The following is a 12,232-nucleotide window of genomic DNA, read 5'->3' on the forward strand; positions in this document are numbered from 1 at the left end:
ATTAAGATGACCTCAGAGCCAACCTCAGAAACCTGTTTTAAGAGTAAAACATTTCAGCAGCAGAATTGGGGGAACCTGGATCTTAGTTATGTCAAAACAGGTATTGGAAAAGCAGTGGTAGCCGAGGTTATACGAAGAGGAGAAATCTAAGACTACCATTCTGACTTACTCTTATCAAGATTAAACACAGCCCTAATGAAAGCATTGGCTTCCAAGCTGTTGGTATCATCTCAATTCTTATAGGGAATGGTTTACCTCAAAATAACACTAATTTAAAATTGAGTTGTGGGACTTCCCTGACGGACCAGTGGTTAAGACCCTGTGCTTCCACTGCGTGGGGCAGGGGTTCGATCCCTGGCCAGGGAACTAACATCCCACATGCCGCGCAGCGTGGCCAAAAAAATAACAATAAAATAGAGCTGTGTCCAAAGAAGTAAAGTCAGCACAAATTATTAGAGCCCTTGTCTTGCTAAGTTCTCACAGTTTCAAGCTTTTGCTGACGGTCCTCCCCCACTTTCCATGGGATTCTTCTGTAGTCACACTAACATTCAGGCACCCCAGCAGCGTCACCTGCCCGTGGCCCTGGGGCACAGCGCCGCCTGTGACAGCCAGGATGCTGCAGATCCTTGTTCCCTCCCTCCCCGCCAGGAGTCTGGAGCGGCAGGCTCACTCACCCTCCCTGATTATTTGTTTACCGAGCCCAAGTTGGGATTCTTGGCCAACTGGCAGAACAAGGGGCAAAGAACCATGGTGTCTTAAGTGCATTAAATCTTTATATTAGCTCCCTGGCTTGGTAAACCTTTCTGCTGGCTTTGTTCTCTTTTTCCCAAGCATGACAAACAAGTGGTTTTTCTTTTTCACGTTAATGATTCTTTAGACAAAAAGGAGTCGTTCAGGGCTTTCTCTGAGGCTGATAGGTGTTTCTGTTTAATGAGGTTTTTATTATACTGTATTGGCTTCCCTGAAAAGAAATTACAAGCAGCAAACAGCTGATAATAGAACAAGGCTGGAAGAAACAATAACCAAGAGGGGGAAAAATTAGTGTGGCAGCAGATGCACGCGTTGTAGCTCAGGGATTAAATGCCGCTTCCACTCTCCCTTGGCCACCATTGTACCAGGAATAATGTGGATGTGGGCACTTACGTGCCTGTTACATGTGTGCAAAAGATATGGGTATAGATATAGACCCAGCTAAACTGCTATCTGTGGAGGAAGAAGGGTGGTGAGCTCAGTCTAGACAAAGATGAGCGAAGCTCAGAGCAGGGGTTTACAAGGGCTGGCCGGTTACCATGGAAACTAATTGGCGCTAATAAGTAAAGGGACATTTTAACTGTGGGAACAGAATAGGAAAGGCTATTTTTCAATATCACCGTTACCTACAATTAATCTTTCATTTTAGGAGTGTCCCTACTTAATTCCTGTGATGAAGCCATACCCTCTGCACACAACCTCACCCTGATCAACATGACATTCAAAAGCTGAGTATCATCTTTTAGAACGTGTCATATTTTAGGTTTCGATCTTTCAAGATAGAATCAATTTCACTTTTTTTTTTTTTTCTTAAAAAATAAACTGTTTGCAGATGGCAAGGGGAAGGGAAGAGAGGTAATGGAAAATTCTTAACTTCTAAACTGACACTGCTGAGCACTGGAGCTGGTTACAGAGAGAAGGGGAGCCCGGATCTTATCCTGCAGCACCAGCTTCAGGTCTTTGTTTGAGTTGATTTTCCTTAACAAAAGCATGGCAGAACATCAACCCCAAAATGTGTCATTGTGGACTCACTTTAGAATACTTGCGAAAGGTAATGTTTACAGGCACTGCACAGGACAAGAATTAAGATCATAGCGAACAGGCAAGATCTGTTGCTCCACTTGTATTTTTAATGTTAGAGCAAGTTTTAGGTAGCATAATAACTGAAGTTATCAATAAAAGAGAAGTAGTGACTGAGATTTTAGGAAAAGATTTACAATTGAGAAGAGAAGAGAAATGTTTCTGTTAAAAAGCTCTTTCCACAATCGTGTGGATCAGAGCCAGGATCACTGGGGAAATGTCTCACAGAAGGTGTGTTACCAGCACAGGGTTGATAAAACGTGATTCAACACCTTTACAGTTTCTTAGGTTTTACTTTTGTTACTCAATTTACAGTTTAAGAGAGGGCAAACTACCTTAATAACGTCTCCGGGGTCTTCAAAATCTATGCAGTTGAGGTAATCCAGATTTCCAGACGCGGGTCTGGTTGGATTAGCCAAAAGAAAAAAAAGTTTTTAATGAAAAAATTGCTTTGCAATAATTGGCACTATTAAAAATTTTACGGCGCCCAAGGGAAGTTTTAGCCCCATGGGACAACTTGCCATTGTTGAATGTTCCAGTGTTGATTATGTATCTGGATTTAGCTGATTAGGAGTAATGGTTTAGTGAATCTACTACATATTGTGAAACAGACACCTCATAATCACTTCTGGGAAGAAACTGAGCAAATGATTCAGGACTCCAACTTCCAATACTGTTTTTTTTCTTCCTTCTTCCCTACAGCCCAGTTATAGGAAAAATTGTCTGAAAATAATGGTTCTCTAATCCTGTGCTTCAGAAAATTGTACCAGAAGTCATTTTTAAGTATCTTAATATAATATCACACAAAAAATCCTGGAAAAAAAAGTTAGTCAATTTTGCTAGATATTGAAATAATTCTCTCTGTGATATGGGCATTCTGAGTATTAGATATCTATTTGTAGTCTAGATTTTTAGGCAAGTTTAAAGGGTTTTTTTCCCCCCGTGATCCCCCTCCAAGTCCAAAGAAATTCAGAAAGTGCAATATTTAAAATGTTGGCTTCTCACAGACGGTCAGGGAGTTGTTAATATTTCAAATTCCTGTTTTCTATTTCAGGTTATCAAAATTCCTTAGACGTCTGATGGAGTTTTTTTAAGTGGTAAGATTTGAGGCAATTAATTTATTTCCAGATAGTTCTTTAAAAGTACCGTAACAAGTATAGCCATTTTCTCATTCAAATTGCTATCAAAGTAATTACTTCTATAAAACAGTTCAGACAACTCAAAAAAAAAAAAGAAAGAAAGAAATGCACAGAAGAAGGAGGTATTGAAATGGCCCCAAACTGAAAACATTTCAAAGCAAAATGTTAATGAGCTGTTTGAGCTATATGGACATTATAAGTGCAATTAAATAGAAGCCAATAAAAATAATCAATGACAGAGTGCAGCCCTCTGGTACCCAGTGCTTTTTACAAAGAGATGTCTGTGAAGGCAGCGAGTGATTCAAAAAGCCGCCTTTATCTATGGGAGCGCGTGCTATTTTACACGAGTAGAAACGAAAATGATTTTCATTGACTGTTTCTTAAGTTCAGCCCCTGACAAACCGTGAAGAGCTGTCTGTGAGAAGAGAGAAGTTTCTGCTCTTAACTGCACTCCCCACCCGCTTCCTCCCAGGAATGCTGGAGACAGCCGCAATCTCATCACAGGAAGGTAGGAGTGTAGATTTCAAAATGTAGATGTCACATTTCAGTGCAAACAACTCCCACATGAACACTTTATCAGTATGTCAAGATGAATTTTTTATCTCCCGGGCGGGGCGGGGGGGGGGGGGGGGGGATGGGTGCTCGCTGAGTAGATTGCGCTCCCTAGATTGGCAGGAAAAGATTTTTAATGTTTCTGTGCATCCTACGGAGGGTCCCCACGGTCCCCCGGGGGCGCACAAGGAGTTGTGAAAAGTACCGCACAACTGGCCACCGGCATAATTAATTCCCTCCACCTTCTCTTTAGCACCTCCCACGTCTTCTCTTTTTATAGCAGTTCTTTCTCTCGGAAAATCTCAGGTTACTTGACTGGGAGTTCTCAGACCTCCAGTTTCAGCCCTGCCCTCAGCCTCCAGTCAGTGAGAGACACCCAGCCCCAGCAAATGGATTGGGCAGCCCGTCTTGACACACCACTGTGCTGAGTGCTCGAGGACGTGTTTCACCAGATGGTTGGGGTTAGTGTGTGTCATCACATTGGAGTGGGGATTAGGTTCAGGAAGGCTGCCTCGCTGGAGCTGTGTGGTCTTCTCCAAGCGGGAGCTGCAGGCAAGAGAACTACTTGCTTGGGGAAGAAGAGGAGGAATTCGTTTTCTGCAGCCACAAGAGAAGCAGCTTTTTCAGGTAAAGTGAAAGATATTGAATGCGCCTGTCTCCCTCCCTCCTTCTCTCCCTCTCTCTCTCTCCCTCTCTCTCTCTCTCCCTCTCTCTCTCTCCCTCTCTCCCTCTCTCTCTCTCCCTCTCTCTCTCTCTCTCCCTCTCTCTCTCTCTCCCTCTCTCTCTCTCTCCCTCTCTCTCTCTCTCCCTCTCTCTCTCTCTCCCTCTCTCTCTCTCTCTCCCTCTCTCTCCCTCTCTCTCTCTCCCTCTCTCTCCCTCCCTCTCTCTCCCTCTCTCTCTCTCTCTCTCTCTCTCTCTCTCTCTCTCTCCCTCTCTCTCTCTCTCTCTCTCTCTCTCTCTCTCAACATACTTTTGAATGGAATGCTGGCACAGCACACTTGTCAAACCCAGTTGCTGCTCTCCTATCAACGCTACTATTGTACGGCTGACAGATAACAGTGAACATAGCTTGGTGCTTGGCTGTCTTTATAGAACTAACACTCCTCAAGCCTTGCTCTGGAAGGTGTAGCTCAGAAAATGTCTTTGGAAGCGGTGTTGGTCCCCACCCTTTCATATCCTCGTTGCATACTCAAAACAAGAGCTCTAAATTGTTCATAAAGGATGGGTAAGTCCAAGAATGCATGTATCTTAGCTTTCAAAATTAAAAGTCTCTTTCAAACTGTTGCATTTTACTACCCAATTGATCAAGATTCTTTGAAGAGTCTATTACTGAGTTGCTGGCAGAGATGGAAAAGCTTTCTTCCCCGATTTTTGCAACGTAGGTCCTGTCTGATTTGTGATGGACCAAAGTGTTTCGAAAACAATTTGGAGATGGACTCTAACGTTGGAAACTCCTTAAGAGAAGGGGCTGCCTTTGGAGCAGCTGAGAGAGCATCTTTAAAACAAAAATGCTTAGAGCTAGAAGAAAAGCAGAAAAGGAAGAAGTAGGAAAGTGCTTTTTAACACGGCCCTTTTGCAGCTGCAGGGGAGCAGATGGAGGTAATTCATTTGCAGATCTGTTTGTGAAAGTTTTACAAGTCACTGAAAAGTAAAGGAGCATCTCTGTAATGGATCGTTAAAGTCCCTACATTTATGTGTTTTTAAACAGGCTCTCTGAAGTGTTAATTAAATGTAAATAGATTTTCTGGCTTGGTTCTAAACAAACGTTAAAAAAAAAAAAGGTTTTAATTACAAATTAGTCACTGGAAATGAATGGTCATCCAGTAACACAAAATGAGTTGTCATCTATCTGTGAGTAGCCATTAATTTAACCACTCTGACAAAAGCACCATAAAAATTAGATTGAACTGAACGTAGCAATGGGGTTTATATCTGATGCTTAATTTGTGGTATGACAAAGGCCTTTCAAGTTGATGCCCTGTTTTTACAGGGATCAAAGACATAAAATTTTCATTTTTCAAGTTTGTGATCCAGCAAGGTGAGTCCATGAGTTACTTCTTCTGCACCCTGACAGACTTGCGCTCCCACGTCAGCGTTCAGATACCTGTGGTGCTTAAAAATTCCTGTTCCTACTGGACTTCCACACTGCATAGAGAAACCCAACACTGTCCTCACCCTTGGCAGGTGAGAGAGTCTGTGAATAATACTGTATATAAGCTGTTCTGAAATAGGAGCTGTTTTGTAGGTTGAATAACAAGAATTTATGGCTAATGCCCTGTGATTTTTGTATTCAGCTGCAAAAAGATGCGTGAAAAATTATGTTCCAAGTTGCATTACATATATTTTTGGCCACAAGAGAGTTGATTTTTTTAATCCTCTTTTTAAAAATGTATTTTTTTTTCTTTTCCATTATTGTTTATTAATCTTCTTTTTAAAAAATTAAGATTACAAGAATTTGTTAGTATAGTATCTAGCTGTTATTCAGAGTGTTCTCTGAAATAGTCTCAGAAGTCTTCTTCAATGAGAAAATAACCTCATAAATAACCAGGCGGTTATTCCAACTGAGTAAGATCCGATTCCCAATATTACATAACCCAAACAGGACTAAGTTCATAAGCTGCAGTCTTTTGGAATTCCAGTCATTCCATTTTCGCTTTACAATGGAACTGGGGTTTTAAAAGAATAAAGACAGAAAGGCAAACTAATATCTGGCATCGTGTCAGGATCAGGATTATAAGCACAGGCTGGAAGCAGGTACAGTGCTGGCTACCAATGCCGTTTTTCACCATAGCAGAGATATTTCAGGAGAAAGTCTAGTCCCTCCTCACCAATGGGCTCTTCCTCCAGGAGATCTGGTGTGATGGCATCTAACAAAGGCAAGTCCCTGTTTAGCCATGGGAGCCCCAATCCCAAGCATATGTTGCTAATGTTACAGACTGACCACTGGGCTGCCCGCCCAGGATTTTGGCAATATGGGAGAATCCCCTCCACCCCCGCCCCCACCCCTGAAAAGTCAACCATCCGCAGGATTTAGGCAGGATGAAAACAAGAAAGGAAGTGTTGAGAAATTATAAATTCACACCTTGAGAAGGCAACGTTGTGTGTTACTCCCCCTAACAAGGCTTAGGTGACAGTGAAGTTACTTAACGAACCCAAAGGGTCTGTTTCAAGACACTGCCCGCAGGGCAATCCCAGTTTCTTGTCAAAATCTAAAGCCACTGTTCCAGATGGGAAACATTCAGAGGCATATTTATGGTGACTTCTACATACCTCAGTTTGACATTTGGTTTCTTCTTGACAGCACTTGTGCTGGTAACACACATGAAGTTCCCATCAGTATTCTAACAGCTGTGAAAGTGTTTGAGCGCCCTGGGTATCCCTCCCAGAGAGGTGAAAAAATCACTGGGGGGTGGGGCTGAGGGAGATCTCGACTTGCCCTGTGGCTGCATCCTGTGATCTAGGCACGCAGTGAGGTGACAAATCTCAGAGGCGAAAAGCGATCTGAAAGCTTGATCCATTAACTTACAAAACCCACTTTGACAGTGGCGTGGAAAACTAAAATACATGAATGCAGATAATCATTGAACTCGTGGTAGATGATAAGCAGGAACCTTCATCAAAGAACTAAAAGGGCTCTACTCTTTGCTCCTAAGGAAATTTATGTGACTTCAAGCAGATTGCTGTGGTCATTTCCATTGTAATAGCAGAGACGAGTGGCACGTGCGACACTTTGCATTTACTGTCTTAATTATATACCCATATGGGAAAGGGTAGGGGCTTGGTTCTTTTGTGTTTTAGATTTAAATGGTTTATCCTTTAGGGATCCAGAAAGCAGGATTTCTAATACTGAGTACTGAGATTTCACCAACCGTTTGCCAGGTGGATGAGGCCAACCAATGGGTCAGGTCAGGACATCTGGTTCTTTTTTCCCTCTGCAATATTTTTTGTGGGGGGAGCATGGAGTAAATTTAAGGGGATTAAAATGTTTAAGGAGCTGACTCTAAATAGAATTTTATTTTTAATCATCATTATTGACTTTGAAGAAAAGGAGGCTCATGTATGAAATTAAGTCTATGGTCATATGGTGAATTTACCTTTCCTTTATGTTAGATCCATGGGCGGAAAAAGATATTTGAAGGAAGATATTTTATGAGAAAAGTTTGTCCTGAAATATGTTTCCTATTTAAAATATTTTCAATTCAAACTCAATATGCTGGGGAGGAGGGGTATTAGCCTGTTAGCTTTTTTTCCTCCCTAATATTCCCCTCACCCCCATAGCCAATCTGTCATCAAATTCTGTGAGTCCTCCCTTTAAAGCGTCACCCACATCTGGCCCACAGCTCCCGCTCCAGTGCAATGATCCAATCACATGGGGGTCATTACAGCAACCTCCTAACGGGTCCTCTCGCCTCCACTTCCCTCCTGTCCACCAGTTGTGGGAGCTTCCTAAAACACGGCTTCCATCAAAGCATTTCTCAGCTGAGAATTACCACATGGACCCTCACTGTCCACAGGATAAAGTTTGAATTTCTCAGTCCGACATGTTGCCCCTGTGTTATTCAGCCCCAACTTTCCAACTGTATCTCCCACCAAATCCCTACAGCAGCAGAAGTCTACCCTTCCCTGTGGCTCAAGTGGCCAGCTCAATGTCACCCACTTCCTGGTCTCTTCTCTTACCCCTAATCACTCTAGTTTTCCATCTTGTTGTCTGCAAAATGAGAGTTTATCATCATGTGAGATATTCCTTCTAGTTCTACATTTATAAGCCTGTGTGTAGGACATCCTCATCACCTCTGTATACTCATTCTTCAAAGCTTCCGCTTAAGTTCCACCTCCTCCAGGAAGCCTCCCCTGACTACATCTCCCAGTGATGTTTTCTTTCCATTGAGGCTATTGGTTATCTGTGGGTTGCAGTTAGCACAATTACCTTGTTTTCTTTTAGCCCTACTTTCTACTTTGCCTTTTTATCACTTGACTCCTCAGGTACAGTGAAGACTCCTAAGACAGGAACTGGCCTGGTCCACTTTTATGCCTTACTAATAAATGGGTGTTGGCTAGCTCCCAGGGACATTCAGACATCCAAGGCACTTTCCTCTCTAGTTACCCCACTTTAGAGCCATTTACTGGCTCTAATAGTCTCCTCTCCATTCATAAGAGAAACGGAAAAAAAAAAAAACCGATAAAACTTGATTGGTGGTATTTGGGGGCAGCTTAGGAAAAATGCCACTTGGGCAGAATGTGTGAAATGATTGTCCAAAATTAAGCTTGAGTATTTTCTGAAAACTCCCCTCCTATTTCAGCTTTCTATAACCGCGGTAGGAATTACATCTATTAGCTGCCCCACTATGGTGTGAAATTTCAAACATGATTTTGAAAGCAGGAGAGTACAGTTTTTGGGTTCAGACAGACCTGTGTTCTAATCCGGGTACCCCCTCTGACTAGCTGCATGGCCTTGGACAGGTGACTTAACCGTTCAGCTCCCTCCTCTGTAAAATGAAGATAGGAATACTTTCTTTGGGGATGTTATGAAGAGAGAGAAAACCACAAAGCACCTAGCTCAGCACATGTGCAGTAAATGGGGGAGAGAGAAGGTGGGTAGATGCATATGCAGATATGGATCTAGGATGCATGACTCTGCTCATCTCGGTCATGTCAATCATTCATTCCATCTGTGTATTTAAAGTGTGTCTTCTTTTAGCTGTTTTCTCTGCCACCAAAGGCAGGGGTTGGGGAAGGGAGCAGGGGTAGAGAGAGGTCCAGAGGAGCTGCTTTTGGCATTTAGGGATTTGGAGCAACTGAGTTAATGGACCTGTAGGGACAATGGTGACAGCTGAATACCCTTTGCAGGGAGGAGGGAGTCCTGGGTCCTGCGTTAAAAGATAATAAACAGCAGTTCCCATAGGGCTGGGGGAACAAAGGGCCCGAACAGTGGACCCCAGCAGGGAGCTGAATTCACCAAAGGGTCATGTGCTTCTCTTCCTTCCTCCTGGCCCACTGTTCAGAAAGAAATCATAACTTGGCGAAACATTGTAGAGAGTCAGGTCAAACTTCCAGAAGTAATTGGTACAGCAAGATACCATTTAGACAAAACAAGGGGCTTGGACCTTTGCTGTCCTTCACCCTTAAACCAAAGTGAAAAGCTGAAAGCAATCAGCGTGAGCTCTGGCCTGTTCCCAGACTCTGCACCCACCATCAAACACTGAGCTGTCTCTCTGTACCCTTTCCCCAAAAGGGCAGCTGACCGAGAAATGATCTCACAAAGCACTAAATGCTACCTAGCAAATACATCCTTGGACACTGGTCATTCAGCTTCAGTTTTCAGGATCTTGGGACAGATCAAAGCATATTCTTTCCAATCCTGATCATCTGGTCTGCACCTGCCCCAGACCAGGGAGAGGAAAGAGACTGGAACTCCTCTAAACGAAGGGCAAGGCAATATATCTGGAGATGCCTCTCTCTTCCTAGCAAACATGACTATAGAACTTCCAAAGCGAAGCATTAACAGTTACATGGCTTGACCTCATCTTTAGCTGTAGCAGATAAACTAGCTGCTCAAAATATGGGATACACATTCAACTGCACCATAGTATGTTAAACCTTTGTTAATTAAAAAAAAATGTAGCTCTCCTCTTGACCTTCAAAGGTAAAACCTTTTCTTATATGCTGATCTCCTTTTTTACTACACAGCTAGAAATCTGTAAGAAAATATTCCTGCATATTTGAAATTGCGAATCTAAGAAACCTGGCCATGCCACTGTTCATTAACTATAGAGGGTGAGGTTGATATTGAATGGCTGTGCTGAATAAATGAGCAGACACGTGTTTCTTGGTGAAAAGGTAGAGCCTCCCCAAATTAATCTACACATTTCAGAAAATAATAAACCAATTCTCACACAAGAGAGTTCGATGGCTGACAGTGGGAGCAGTGTTTGGGAACAGGCAAGAGCCCAGATGGCTCTGGTTGAACGTAAAACAAAGATTCGAAAGTTTACATGGATGATAAACTCATGAGCAAGACAGGACACTTGTGTAAGAGAAGAACCATAGTAAGAAGGGGACTTGTTTTATCCCATATCCAATCATGTTATAAAACTACAATAATTGGGGCTTCCCTAGTGGCGCAGTGGTTGAGAGTCCGCCTGCCGATGCAGGGGACACGGGTTCGTGCCCCGGTCCAGGAAGATCCCACATGCCAGGGAGCGGCTGGGCCCGTGAGCCATGGCCGCTGAGCCTGCGCGTCCGGAGCCTGTGCTCCGCAACAGGAGAGGCCGCAACAGTAAGAGGCCCATGTACCAGAAAAAAAAAAAAAAAAAGCTACAATAATTGAATATTCTGTTTCAAAACAATTGACTCTGAAGTAGATGTTCATCTACCTTCACATATTTTTGCTTTTGTTTTATTCTCCTCTGTTTTTTTTTTTTTAATTCTCCTCAGTTTTAATCTCTGTTCTGTTGTTGGCTTTGTTCAAATCTTCAGCTCAGCTACAAACTGTGGTTGCTAGAAAGAAGATCTGTTGCTACAATTAACTGGAAGCCTGAACTAGTTTTTTTTTATTACTTTGTTTTATGGTTTTTTTCCCATCTGCAAATAAAGCTACTAATATATGCAGCTTTTCCACTTCATGGAATACGTAATAGGCCTGAAACAAGTTTATTTCAAGAACTCGGTAAAATCCTCCTGTATTCATTCCCTTGATGGAGGCCCCAAATACACCAATATATGCATTTTCCCATTTTTCGGAGCAATAAGAGCACATTCTTTTTTTTGGCGGTACGCGGGCCTCTCACTGCTGTGGCCTCTTCCGTTGCGGAGCACAGGCTCCGGACACGCAGGCTCAGCAGCCATGGCCCACGGGCCCAGCCGCTCCGCGGCATGTGGGATCTTCCCGGACCGGGGCACGAACCCGTGTCCCCTGCATTGGCAGGGGGACTCTTAACCACTGCGCCACCAGGGAAGCCCGAGCACATTCTCAATAAACAAAATGGGAATCTGAATTACAGGGGGTTCTGTTTATTGTCCAGTTTTGTGGCATGGTGTTATAACTCACAGGCAACACCTGCTGTATTAACTTAAAACAAAACTGAAGGTTAGCCTATTTTGAGATATTAGCTATACCAGGGTCATGGGGGGAACAGACGAAATGCATACAGAGTGTGCATTTATTGATAAGTTAATTTAGAAGTGTGCACCTGTGGATATTAGCCTCAAACTCCTATCACTAATATGGCTTAGCATCAAAATCACCTTTCTATAACACGTCCTCTGAATAGACTTCCTGCCAGTTTAAAGCCTCCCCCTTAACCTTCACCTGCCAATAATCAATCTTCCCCTGAGTAGAACGTCCTAGTACACAGATGTGCTTGGCGTTGCATCCAGAAATTCTAGAAACTTCAGCTTTTAACTTTCATCTATAAGAAGTGCATCCCCCGCAAAAAGGGGCCCCTACAAATCACATGTTCCTTTTTTTTCCTCTTGAGAGCTTCACGCTGGCAAGAAAAAAGAAAATGTTCTGGATATAGCAAATGAATAAAAGCATGGGGTATGTAATATTTTTTATTTGAGACACCTAGAGGATTCACATGTGTTATCCCATTCTTTTCATATATGACATCTAAATTTAGTAAAAGAGATTTGAGGGATAGGCTCAATATCGAACAGTTTAAATTACTTTTTGGTATTTGATCTGATGTCTAAGGAAGAGCCATAGGTGC

At 42.8% G+C, this 12,232-nt stretch overlaps 1 protein-coding gene across 8 annotated transcripts in view; it reads left to right on the forward strand.

Moving 5' to 3' along the window:
- The first annotated feature begins 3,825 nt into the window (after positions 1-3,825).
- The window catches only part of SULF1 (sulfatase 1), a 171,745-nt gene continuing 163,338 nt past the window's right edge, over positions 3,826-12,232 (forward strand). For 6 of the 8 annotated variants that reach the window (XM_032610375.1, XM_032610380.1, XM_032610373.1 and 3 more), the window contains exon 1: positions 3,916-4,148. The gene's annotated coding sequence lies outside the window, so the exon portion shown is untranslated. Of the gene's footprint in view, positions 4,149-12,232 lie in introns of all 8 variants that reach the window. The other 2 variants (XM_032610378.1, XM_032610382.1) reach the window with 2 other exon arrangements.

This window comes from Phocoena sinus, chromosome 17 (genome assembly GCF_008692025.1).
Source record: "Phocoena sinus isolate mPhoSin1 chromosome 17, mPhoSin1.pri, whole genome shotgun sequence".
NCBI lineage: Eukaryota > Metazoa > Chordata > Mammalia > Artiodactyla > Phocoenidae > Phocoena > Phocoena sinus.